General features: G+C 43.8%; 1 protein-coding gene across 1 annotated transcript in view; it reads right to left on the bottom strand.

Moving 5' to 3' along the window:
* Window positions 1–12,181, bottom strand: part of LOC144695242 (uncharacterized) — a 232,698-nt gene that overhangs the window by 14,051 nt on the left and 206,466 nt on the right. The gene's annotated exons all lie outside the window — the stretch shown is intronic.

The raw sequence follows: 12,181 nt of genomic DNA, 5'->3' as shown, positions 1-12,181 counted from the left end.
GAGGAGGTTCACTAGATTGATTCCAGAGATGCGGGGCTTGTCTTATGAGGAGAGATTGAGCAGTTTAGGCCTATACTTGCTAGAGTTTAGAAGGATGAGAGGAGATTTAATTGAGGTATATATGATGTTAAAGGGGATAGACAAAGTAGACATGGATCGGACGTTTCCCCTTCTGGGGCATTCTAGAACGAAAGGCCATAGTTTTAAGCTAAGGGGTGGTAGATTTAAATTAGAGATGAAGAGGAATTACTTTTCTCAAAGGGTCTTGAATCTGTGTTGAAAGGTTATGGGGAGAGGTCGGGAAATTGGAGTTGAGGCCAAAATGAGATCAGCCATGATTGTATTGAATGGCGGGGCAGGCTCAAGGGGCTGAATTACCTACTCCTGCTTCTAGTTCTTATGTTCTTATGTACTCTCTCCATACACCGACATCTCCACATGGACTTGGAGCCGGGTCACCTGCTTCCGTTCCACTGAGGGTTGTTTGTGTTGTTTACCCTCCGGTGCTCTCACAGGTGAGCTGTCATTCCAAAGCACTGTCTGTCTTAGCAGTGTCTGTCTCAAACCTCTCCCACATCAAAAAGGTCAATTTAACCTTTGCCCAGATCACCAAGCATCACCAAAAGAAGACATCAATATGTATAGAAGCTCCTGTATAAACTCAGCATCCTTTCAGTGCAGCGTCAGGTACAAGTCACTCACTGACTCTCACTCTGACCAAGAAGGCAGATACTCAGTGGTAAGAAAGGCTAATCTACCAGCACAAGCACCCGGGGGAGGAGCCATTTCTGGGGTAGTAATGGAGGGTCTTCAATTAGCCTCAGCATCTCTGGTCTATGGAGGGGGAGAATCAGCCAGGAATCCAGTTCCTCATCAGTGACCCCAGCTGGGAAGTCAGAGGGAGGGCAGGATGTGTCTCGGCTGTGACAGTCTCCATTGTCTCACAGCATTCACTGTCTGGGTCTACACATGCTGAACGGCCACTCGAACAGAGCACTAGAGGCCAATCAATGTCCACAGTCTGTACCCCAGGTCAGTACCTTGAGGATTGGAGAGAATGTGAGAAGGAGATATTAGGAGGGATGGCCAAAAATATGGTTAAAGAGGTGGGATTTAAGGAAGGTCCTAAAGAAGGGGAGAGTGATTAAGAATCAGGGAGGTATAAGGAGGGAATTCTCAAGATCTCTAATACCCAAGGTACATCTGTTACAATCTCTGTTAACTCAAAGACAGTTACATGGAAGAGAAACCCTTCAAGTGTGAGATTCATGCTAAAGCTTTCGTGGTGTCTTTGAGCCTCCTGAGACATCAGAGGAATCACGCAGGGGAGAAATCACGCAGGGCTGAAGCCTTTCTTCTGTTGAAGAGTCATATGGACTCGAAACGTTAACTGTGTTCCTCTCCGCAGATGCTGTCAGACCTGCTGAGTTTTTCCAGGTATTTTTGTTTTTGTTTTGGATTTCCAGCATCCACAGTTTTTTGCTTCTATTTAGTAAAGATGAGTCTGGGAAGCTCAGTCCCATGATTTGCACATCCTGCACTACGTGGGAAATCCTAGGCCCTCCTGGCAGTCTGGATGACCATGTGTGCAGGAGGTGCCTCCGACTGGAGCAATTCGAGCTCCAGGTTTTGGAGCTTGAGCAGCAGCTGGGGGCACAACGGTGCATTCATGAGGCTGAGAGGTTCGTGGATAGCACGTTTCAGGATGTGGTCACCCTGCAGCTTAAGGAAGTGCAAGCAGAGAGGGAATGGGTGCCCGCCAGACAGAAGAAGGGGTCCAGGCAGATAGTGAGGGAATCCCCCGAGTTCATCTCGCTCGCAAACTGTTTTTCGGCCTTGGAAAACTGTGAGAGGGACGGTTCCTCTGTCGAGGCCAACCAGAGCCAAGGCCATGGCACTGTGGGTGGTCCAGCTGCTCAGGGTGGGAGGAAGAAGCGTGGAAGGGCAATAGTGAGGGGAGTAGACAGGCACTTCTGCAGCCATAGATGTGATATGTTGCCTCCCGGGTGCCAGGGTCAATGGTGTCACGGAACGACTGCAGGGCATTCTGAAGGGGGGAGGGGGAACAGACAGAGGTCGTGGTCCATGTTGGGGACCAATGACATAGGAAGAATGAGAAATGAGGTCCTGCAAGCAGACTTCAGGGAGTTAGGTAGGAAATTGAAAAACAGGACTTCAAAGGTAGTAATCTCCAGATTACTCCTGGTGCCACGCAGTGGTGAGTATAGGAACAGAAGGATAGAGCAGATGAATGCGTGGCTAGAGAGATGGTGCAAGATGGAGGGCTTTAGATTCCTGGGGCATTGGGACCATTTCTGAAGGAGGTGGGACCTGTACAAGTTGGGCGGGTTACACCTGAACAGGAACGGGACCAACATCCTCACGGGGAGGTTTGCTAATGTAGTTGGGGTGGATTTAAACTAAATTGGTGGGGGGATGGGATCTGTTCAGAGGGGAGAGAAGCTGAGATGGAATTAGAAGTTAAAACACTAGTAAGTGAGTCTGTAAGGAAGAGGAAGCATAGGCTAGGTAAGAAAGAAGTGAGTTTAGCAAGCTAAACGGAATATATTTTAATGCAAGGAGCCTGAGGAATAAGACAAACAAACTGAGGGCACAGGCACGTGGGAGTATGATATCATAGCAATGACCGAGACTTGGCGAAAAGAAGGGCAGGATTGGCAGCTCAACATTCCTGGTTATAGGGTATTCAAATGAGATTGAGAGGAGAATAAAAGTGGAGGGGAGTTCGCAATAGTGAGGAGGTGAGTAGTAAGAGTGAGTAGTAATCAAATGAGGCCAAATGGGTAGAAGTAAAAAACACAAAAAGGGCGAACACACTGTTGAGTGTGTACTATAGGCCCCCAAACAGTCAGGGAGAGATATAGGATCAGATATGTAATCAAATTTCAGAGAAGTGTAAGAATAATAAGGCAGTAAATTCAGGGGATTTTAACTGCCCAAATTTTAACTGGGGTAGTTTTAGTGTGCAAGGTAGGGAGGGAGCAAAACCCTTAAGCTGCATTCAGGAGAACTTTTTTAACCAGTACATAGAAAGCCCAATAAGGGAGGGGACAGTTCTGGACCTAATATTCGGAGATGAGCCCAGGCTGGTGGAAGATATAGCAGTAGGGGAACATCTTGGTGATAGTGATCATAACTCAGTTAGATCTAGGATAGTTATGGAAAAGGATAAGGTTGGGAATTAAAGTTCTGAACTGGGGAAAGGCTAATTTTACTAAGATGAGGTATGATTTGGCCCAAATGGATTGGGAGCAGCTACTCACAGATACAACTGTGTCAGGGCAGTGAGATGCATTCAAGGAGGAAATAGCGAGAGTACAGGGCAAATATGTTCCTGTAAAGACAAAATGGGGGACTAAGACCAGAGAACCCTGGATGTCAAGGGATATAAAGGTTAGGATTAAGAAAATAAGATAAGCTTAATGTAGATACCGAGGGCTCAATACGGCAGAGTCCCTAGAGGAGTATAAAAAGTGCAGGGAGGATCTTAAAAATGAAATTAGGAAAGCTAAGAGAGTGCATGAGAAAGCATAGGTGGGTAGAATAAAGGAAAACCCAAAGGGTTTTTTTTAATATATAAAGAGCAAGAGAATAACTAGGGAAAGAGTAGGGCCAATTAGGGATCATAGAGGTAATCTGTGTGTGGACCTAGAAGATGTGGGTACAGTCCTCAGTGAATACTTTGCGTCGGTCTTCACAGAGGATGATGCAGGTGTAGACATCAGGGTGGAGGACTGTAAAATATTAAAGGAAATTAACATAGAGAGGCAGTACTGGTGGTTTTAGCGACCTTAAAAGTGGATAAATCTGCAGGTCCGGATGAGATGTATCCTAGGCTGTTGAGGGAGGCAAGGGAAGAGATATCAGGGGCCCTGGCAGTAATTTTCAAATCCTCTCTGGCCAGGTGAGGTATCAGAGGATTGGAGGACTGCTAACATTGTCCCATTATTAAAAAAGGAGGAAGGGATAGTCCAGGAAATTATAGGCCGGTCAGTCTAACCTCGGTGTTGGGGAAGTTACTACAAGGAATTCTGAGGGACAGAATATACCTGCACTTGGAGAGACATGGATTAATCAGGCATAGTCAGCATGGGTTTGTTAAGGGAAGGTCATGTTTGATAAATTTGATCAAATTTTTTGAGGAGGTAACCAGGAGTGTTGATGAGGGTGATGCATTTGATGTGGTCTACATAGACTTTAGCAAGGCTTTTGATAAGGTCCCTCATGGCAGACTGGTCAAGAAAGTAAGAGCCCATATGATCCAAGGCAAAGTGGCATGTTGGATCCAAAATTGGCTTAGAGGCAGGAATCAGAAGGTGATGGTAGAGGGATGTTTCTGTGACTGGAAGTCTGTTTCCAGTGGGGTTCCGCATGGGCTCGATGCTGGGGCCCTTGCTGTTTGTGGTGTACATAAATGATTTGGACTTAAAGGTAGGGGGGTTTGATCAAGAAGTTTGCGGATGACACGAAAATTGGTAGGGTGGTAAATAGTGAGGTGGATAGCTGTCAACTGCAGGAATTTATCAATGGACTGGTTCGATGGGGAGAGCAGTGGCAAATGTAATTCAACCCAGAAAAGTGTGAGGTAATGCACTTGGGGAAGGCTAACAAGGCAAGAGATTACAGTATGAATGGTAGGATCCTGGAAAGCAATGAAGATCAGAGGGACCTTGGTGTGCATACCACAGATCCCTGAAGGCAGCAGGGCAGGTAGATAAGGTGGTTAAGAAGGCACATGGGATACTTGCCTTTACTGGCCAAGGCACAGAATACAAGAGCAGGGAGGTTATGCTGAAACTGTATAAAACGCTGGTTAGGCCACAACTGGAGTACTGCGTGCAGTTTTGGTCACCACTTTATAGAAAGGATGTGATTGCACTGGAGAGGGTGCAGAGGAGATCTACCAGGATGCTGCCTGGGCTGGAGGGCCTGAGCTACGAGGAAAGATTGGATAGGCTGAGGTTGTTTTCCTTGGAGCAGCGAAGGTTGAGAGGGGACCTGAGAGAGGCATATAAGATTATGAGGGGCATAGATAGGGTGGATAGGAAGGCACTTTTTCCATTAGTGGAGGGGAGAGTAACCAGGGGGCATAGATTTAAGGTAAGAGGTAGAAGACTAAGAGAGGGGTTGAGGAGAAATTTTTTCACCCAGAGATTGGTGGGAGTCTGGAACTCACTGCCTGAAGGGTGGTTGAATCAGAAACCTTTGTAATATTTAAGAAGCATTTAGATATTCACTTGCGTTGCCATAGCCTCCAGGGCTATGGGCCAAGCGCTGGAAAATGGGATTAGTGTAGTCAGATCTTTGTTGACCAGCACAGACACGATGGGCCGAATGGCCTCTTTCTGTGCTGTAAACTATGTCTATGAGTGGACCATTCAGCCCCTCGAACCTGCTCCGCCATTCAATAAGATCATGGCTGATCTTCTTATGTTTTGATTTCCACATTCCAATCTAACCCCGATAATCTTTGATTCCCTTGCCTAACAAGAATCTATCTACCTCTGCCTTAAAAATATTCAATGACCCCGCCTCAACCACCTCCTGAAGCAGAGAGTTCCAAAGTCGCACAATTCTCTGAGAGAAAAGATTTCTCCTCATCTCTGTCCTAAAAGGGCAACCCCTAATTTTAAAACAGTGCCCCCTAGTTCTGGACTCACCCACAAGAGGAAACAACCTTTTGATGTCCACCTTGTCAAGGCCGTACAGGATCTTGTATACTTCAATCAAATCACCCCTCACTCTTCTAAACTCCAGTGGAAACAAGCCCAGTCTGTCCAATCTTTCCTCATAAGACAACCCACTCATTCCAGACCCCTAATGATTTTGATTACCTCTATCAAATCTCCTCTCAACCTTCTTTTCTCCAAGGAGAACAGTCCCAACTTCTCCAATCTATCTACGTAACTGAAGTTCTTCATCCCTGAAACCATTCTCGTGAATCTTTTCTGCACCCTCTCTAATGCCTTCACATCCTTCCTAAAGTGCAGTGCCCAGAACTGGACACAATACTCCAGCTGAGCCTGAACCAGTGTTTTATACTAGTTTAACGTAACTCCCTTGCTTTTGTACTCTATATCCCAATTGATAAACCTCAAGATGCCATATGCTTTATTAACCACGCTCTCAACCTGTCCTGTCACCTTCATTGACTTTGCACATATACACTCTGCTCTTGTACCAACTTCAGAATTGTGCCCTTTATTTTATATTGTCTCTCTGCATTCTTCCCACTAAGATAAATCACTTCACACTTCTCTGCATTAAATTTCATCTCCCACCTTTCCGCCTATTCTACCAGCCTCTCCACGTCCTTTTAAAATTCTTCACTACCTTCCTCATAGTTCACAATATTTCCAAGTTTCATATTGTGCACAAATTTTGCTATTGTGCCCTGTACAACCGGGTCATTAATATATATCAGAAACTCTCAAACATCAACCTTCCTCCTGGACCAGAAACATCCATCAACCACATCTCTACCTCTCTTCTGTTCCGAAGAAGAGTCATATTGGATTTGAGACATTGGGTGGGATTTTCCACACCCGCCCGCCGCCGTGATCTTGCGGTCCCGCTGCAAGTCAATGGACTTCTGGCTGGGATGCAGCCTTGCCCGCGGCGGGTCCCGCCCACTGGAAAATCCCGGCCATTAACTTTGTTTCTTTCTCCACAGACGTTTCCAGCATTTTCTGTTTTTATTCCATGAACCATTATTCTGTTTCTTGTCACTAACCCAATTTTATATCCATGTTGCTACTGTCCCTATTCCATGAGTTCTAACTTTGTCCATAGGTCTGTTGTGTGGCACTTTATCAAATGCCTTTTGGAAGTCCATGTACATCATATCAATAGCGTTACCCTCATCAACCCTCTCTGTCATCTCATCAAAAAACTCAAGCAAGTTGACTAAACACGATTTGCCCTTAATACATTTGTGCTGCCTTTCCTAAATCAATCTGCATTTGAGCAAGTGACTATTTATTTTGTTCTGAATTATCATTTCTAGAAGCTTCCTCGCCACCGAGGTTAAACTGACAGGCTTGTTGCTGGCCTTATCTTTACACCCTTTTCGAACAAGGGTGCAATTTGTCTGGGTTCCTGAAGCTCTGAAAGGTGGTAAAGTCCCTGGTGTCAGGAGAAGTGAAACTGATGGAGAAAAGTGGGTAGACTCCAGGAGTGAGAAACAACCTACAGACTTGGTACTGATAGAGGAACCTCATATCAAGCAATAACCCAAACATTTGCAATTCTCTAGTCCTCTGAGTATGAGGAAGAGTGAAAGATTACGGCCAGTGCCTCTGCAATTTCCACACTCACTTCTCTCAGTATCCTTGGATGCAGCTCATCCAGTCCTGGTGCCTTATCATCTTTAAGACAGCCTATCTAATACCTCCTTCTTATCAATTTTAAATCCTTCCAGTGTCTGACCTAACTCATCTTTCATAATGACCTGTGCTGCATCTTCTTCCTTGGCAAAGACAGATGCAAAGTATTTATTTAATACGTTACCTATAGCCCCTGCCTCAATGCAGAAATCCCCTTGTTGATCCTTACAGCCCCACTCCTCTTTTTACCACCCTTTTACTATTTATATTCAGATAGAAGACTTTTGGATTCTCTTTTATGTTAGCTTCTGGAATCTTCTCATACTCTCTTATTTCCTTCTCTTGTTTTTTCAATTCCCCTCTGAACCTCCGATATTCTCAATTGGATTCACCATTTGACATTGGTCATAAGCATACTTTTTCTTCATTATCTGAACTTCAATCTCTTTTATCATCCAGGGATCTCCGGATTCCTTTGCTCTGCCTTTCCCCTTTGTGGGAATATCCCTTGACTCTGCCTGATCTATCTTCTCTTTTAAGGCAGCCCTTTGTTCAGTTACCGTTTTTCCTGCCAACCCTTGATTCCAATTTAACTGGGTCAGATCCATTCTTACCCCTTTGAAGTTGGCTTTCCTCCAGTTAATTATTCTTCCTTTGGATTGTTCCTTGTCCTTTTCCATGGTCAACCTAAACCTTATGATATAATGATCACTGTCCCTAAATGTTCTCCTCCTGACACTTGATCCACTTGGACTTCTCATTCCCAAGAACCAGGTCCAGAAATGCCTCCTTTCTCATTGGAGTGGAATCATACTGCAATAGAAAATTCTCCTGAACACACTTTCGGAACTCTTGGCCCTCTCTGCCCTTTACACCACTACTATCCCTAGTTTGTGGCCTACAGACTACACCGAGCAATGTAGTTGCACCTTTTTTGTTCCTTACCTCAAGCCAAATAGATTTTGTCCTTGACCCCTCAGGGACATCCTTTGTCTCCAGCTCTGCAATGTTTTCCCTAATCGGTACTGCCATCCCTCCTCCTTTCCTTCCTTTCCTGAACATCTTGTATCCTGGAATATGTAATACCCAGTCACACCCTCCTTTGAGCCATGACATCATATTCAACATGGCAATCTGCGCCGGCAACTCACCAACCTTATTTGCCACATTTGGCGTATTCATATACATGCACTGTTACCCTAATTTAGACTTTATTATTTTCCCTCTTACTCTGAACCCAGCTAATATTTTGCTATTTATCTGTTCTCTCCCAATACTCTGTGCACCTTGGTGTTCCTCTCTAGTATGACCTCCTGGTTTTTACATCCCTGCCAAGTTAGTTTGAATTCTCCCCAATAGCATCAGCAAATTACCCTGCAAGGAAATTGGTCCCAACTCTGTTTAGGTGTAACCTGCCCGAACTGTACAGATCCCATCTCCTCCAGAGCTGATCCCAATATTCCAGGAATCTAAAGCCCTCATTCTGCTCTATCTCTCCAGCCACACATTCATTTGCTTTATTCTTCTATTTCTAAACTCACTTGCACCTGGTACTGGGACTAATCCAGAGATCACTCTTCTAAGATTCATTTCGTGTTCTGGGGAAGATTTTGAGTCATTTTCAAATGCTTTGTTATTTTGATTGATTCAATGTTTGGTGTAAGCTGAATATTTTGTTGTTGACAAACAGTTATTGCTGTTTTAACAATCTTCAGTATAGATTTATAACTCACAATAAATTAACTTTCTGAACCTAACCAAAACTACTTTATTTGTCAGAATGGTGTGTTCCTATTCACTGAAACACTCAGGAGCTTACGGTAAGAGTCCTGTACACAATATATTAGTCAATGTCACTGTGGGTTGGTATACTTTTTCCATCAATGGGTTTATAATTTCCAGTTCACAGGAAGCATAACAATTTCCTAAGAAAGAAAGACTAGCATTTACAAATGTAAGGTTATATTACACTTGGCATTGTGTAATGTGACAGGATTAATTAATTACCTCAGGTTAAAGGCAACCCTAGGTAGCAGCAACCACAATATGATTGAATTTGACATCCAGTTTGAAAGGGAGAAGAGTTGGCTAAGACTAGTATTTTAAACTTAAATAAGGGCAACTATATGGGCATGAAAGCTGAGCTAGCTGAGATGAGCCGGGATACTAAGCTAATGGATAGATCAATAGAGGAGCAGTGGAAGACCTTTAAGGGGATATTTCAGAACACTCAGAATAAGTTTATTCCTTCTATAAAGAAAAATTCTAAAGGAAGGATCCACCATCTGTGCTTAACTAAAGAAGTTAAGGAAAGCATCAAACTTAAGGAAAAAGCAGATTACTGGGCAAAGATGAGCCAGGTCAGATGATTGGTCAGAATATAAAGAACGGCATAGAATGACTAAAAGGTTAATCAAGAGAAAGAAATTAGAGTATGAGAGGAAGCTAGCTAGAAATGTAAAAATGGGTAGCAAGAGTTTCTACAGGTATTTAAAAAGGAAAAGAGTGAGTAAAGCGAGTGTTGGTCCTCTAGAGAGTGAGAATAGGGAGTTAATGGCAGATAATTAAAACAGATAATAAGAGCAGATGAAATGAACGAATATTTTGCTTCTATCTTCACTATAAAGGATACAAAAAACATTCCAGTCTAAACGTTCCTCCAAATCAGGAGGTAGAAGGGAGAGAGGAACTTGGTGAAATTATAATCACTAGGGAAGTGGTACTGAGGAAATTGATGGAGCTGCGGGCTGACAAGTCTCCGGGTCCAGATGGACTTCATCCTAGGGTCTTAAAAGAAGTGGTTAATGAGGCAGTAGGTGCATTGGTGTTAATTTTCCAACATTCCCTAGATTTTGCAAAGGTTCCATCAGACTGGAAAGTAGCAAATATAAACCCTCTATTCAAGCAGGGAGGGAGACAGGAAACTATAGGCCAGTTAGCTTGACGTCTGTTGTAGGGAAGGTCTTAGAATCGATCATTAAAGAGGTTATAGCTGGGCACTTAGAAAAACTTGAGAGAACCAGGAAGAGTCGGCATGGTTTTGTCAAAGGGAAATCATATTTAAACAGCTTGTTAGTGTTCTTTGAAGGAGCTGTGCTGTGGCTGTGCCTGTAAACGTACTGTACTTGGATTTCCAGAAGGCATTTGATAAGGTGCCACGTGAAACGTTATTGCGGAAAATAAAAGCTCATGGTGTAGAAGGTAATATTTTAGCATGAATAAAGATTGGCTGGCTGGCAGAAAACAGTGTTAGCATAAAAGGGTCTTTGCCTGATTGGCAGGATGTGACGAGCAGAGTCTTGCAGCATTCTGACCTGGGGCCTCAGCTTTTTACAATTTACATCAATGACTTAAATGAGGGGAGCGAAGGCATGGTAGCTAAATTTGCAGATGACGCAATGATAGGTAGGAAAGTATGTTGTGAGGACGACATAAGGAGTTTGCTGACGGACATATATAGGTTGAGTAAGTGGGCAAAAATCTGGCAGATGGAGTATAATGTGGGAACATGTGAAGTTGTTCACTTTGGCAAGAAAAATAAAGAAAAGCAGAATATTACTTAAACGGAGAACAACTGCAGAATTCTGAGATGCGGAGGGATCTAGGTGTGCTAGTGCATAAGTCACAAAAAGTTAGCATGCAGGTACTTCACGTAATCCAGAATTCTAATGGAATGCTATCCTATATTACGAGAGAAATTGAACGTAAAAGTAAGGATGTTATGCTTCAGTTATACAGGGCATTGGTGAGACCGCATCTCGAATAGTGTGTGCAGTTTTGGTCTCCTTATTTACAGAAGGATGTAAATGCATTGGAGGCGGTTCAGAGGAGGTTTACTAGATTGATACCTGGAATGAGTGGGTTGTCTTATTAGGAAAGGTTGGACAGGCTGGGTTTGCTTCCACTGGAGTTTAGAAGAGGGAGGGGTGACTTGATTGAAGTATACAAGATCCTGAACGACCTTGACAAGGTGGACGTGGAAAGGATGGTTCCTCTCGTGCGAAAGCCCAGAACTAGGGGCCATTGTTTTAAAATTAGGGGTCGCCATTTTAGGACAGAGAAGAGGAGAAATTTTTTTCTCTCAGAGGGTTGTGTGACTTTGGAACTCTCTGCCTCAAAAGGTGGTGGAGGCAGGGTCATTGAATATTTTTAAGGCAAGGGAATCAAAGATTATCGGGAGTAGATGGGAATGGGGAACTCGAAACACAAGAAGATCAGACATGATCTTATTGAATGGCGGAGCAGGCTCAAGGGGCCAAATGGCCTACTTCTGCTCATACTTCGAATCTTTGTATGTATACTTTCACAATCCGAGGTCATCTGAAAGCACTTTACAGCCAATTAAGTGCTTTTGAAGTGTAGTCGTTGTTGCATTGTGGGAAACATGGCAGCCAATTTGCGCACAGCAAGCTCCAACAAACAGCAATGTGATAAAGACCAGATAATCTATTTTTATTATGTTGATAACCGGGATTCATTTTGACCAAGAGACCAGGGATATCACCCCTGCTCTTCTACAATGTAGTGTCATTGGATCTTTTATGGTCACCTGAGAGGGCAGACGAGGCTTTGGCTTAACTCATTTGAAAGGTGGTCCCTCTCGCAGTGCAGCACTCACTCAGCACTGCACTGGAGTGTCAGCCTCTGTACTCAAGTCTCTAGGGTGAGACTTGAACCCACAACCTTCTGACTCAGAGACGAGAGTGCTAACTGAACCGTGACTGACAATAACTTATAATATTTCTGTTGTGTTAGATTCAGTTTCTAAGGGTTTAAGTTCCAAGGCTGTGTACAGAATGCTTTTCCCCCTGTAAACTGGCAGCTTGAAAGTTTGA

This window comes from Cetorhinus maximus, chromosome 21 (assembly GCF_964194155.1).
Source record: "Cetorhinus maximus chromosome 21, sCetMax3.hap1.1, whole genome shotgun sequence".
In the NCBI taxonomy this organism is placed as follows: domain Eukaryota; kingdom Metazoa; phylum Chordata; class Chondrichthyes; order Lamniformes; family Cetorhinidae; genus Cetorhinus; species Cetorhinus maximus.
Note: the sequence above shows the minus strand (reverse complement) of the source record. Positions and strands in the feature narration are given on the sequence as shown.